The sequence below is a fragment of the Echinops telfairi genome, unplaced genomic scaffold, assembly GCF_000313985.2.
Source record: "Echinops telfairi isolate 266 unplaced genomic scaffold, ASM31398v2 ScPeMD7_5868;HRSCAF=6743_0, whole genome shotgun sequence".
NCBI lineage: Eukaryota > Metazoa > Chordata > Mammalia > Afrosoricida > Tenrecidae > Echinops > Echinops telfairi.
The window spans coordinates 3066053-3067105 of record NW_022109767.1 but is presented as its reverse complement, the minus strand read 5'-3'; positions in this window follow the sequence as shown (position 1 = coordinate 3067105).

Below are 1053 nucleotides of genomic sequence, written 5' to 3'. Positions count from 1 at the left end.
ATCCATCTGATGACAGTTGGTAAGTAAGTGTGTAAAAAGTGAGTAACACCAATATTTTCCATGAAAAACAAACAAAAATTGAACACTTGTAATCTTGAGGTGATTACTCATGTTTTGGCTAATGCCTCTACAAGTTGGTTAAATAAGTACCTTTTAAACTTTGATGGATACTCTTTATTTTAAGGATATGTCTAAGACCCTCATAGCAAATGCCATGGCTTTTCAATAAGTTTAATATACTCAAATTTATAAATCATTCAATATATTTTTGGGAAAAGTTGGGAAATTCAAAGCACTCTAGAAAATGTCCAATATGGTACCTAATAATTGGTTTGAGGCATTTAAATGAATAAATAAATTGAACATTCAATTATTCCGTTGCACCAGCCATATTTCAAATGCTCAACATTCACTCATGGTGAGGGGCGACTGTACTGGGCCGCCCAGATATACAGCCTTCTGTCATAGGGAGCTCTGTTGACAGCCTTGCTCTCAATGGACTATGGAACTCATGTCAGGTGCCGAAGAATAATTTATAATGAAGGTGCCTTCATGATTTTTCCCACAGCACCAGATTTCCAACCATCTGAAATATGGATGTGTGTAATCGAATGAAAACACTTAATGAATGAAAACACAGCTCTGTGTGGTGGATCAGGCACAAATATTTCCAGTTCCAAAAGGAAATATTGCTTCCCACATGTCAGATGTCTGACTGTGCATACTCTCTGGCATTAAATTTCCGGGTAGTAAATTCTTTTCTAGAAGAGCGCATGGGAAAAGGACTGTGGAAGTTACATAATCTGTTTTCAGTTTGAGACTTAAGGGTGAGGGGTGGTGTTTTGCTTGTCAATCAGGTCGCAGCTTGATGATCTCATTTGGAGGCACTAAGGAGATAAATAGCTCTCTGGAGGCAGGACACATGCTCACTACCTGCCAGAGATGCTTGCTGACAAGACACCTAGAGCTATGCGAGAGCCCTGAAGCTCAAGGAGCCATGTGGGGCCCCTGCCCTTGCTGAGATGCCTCTCCCGCCACTGGATCCACAAGACT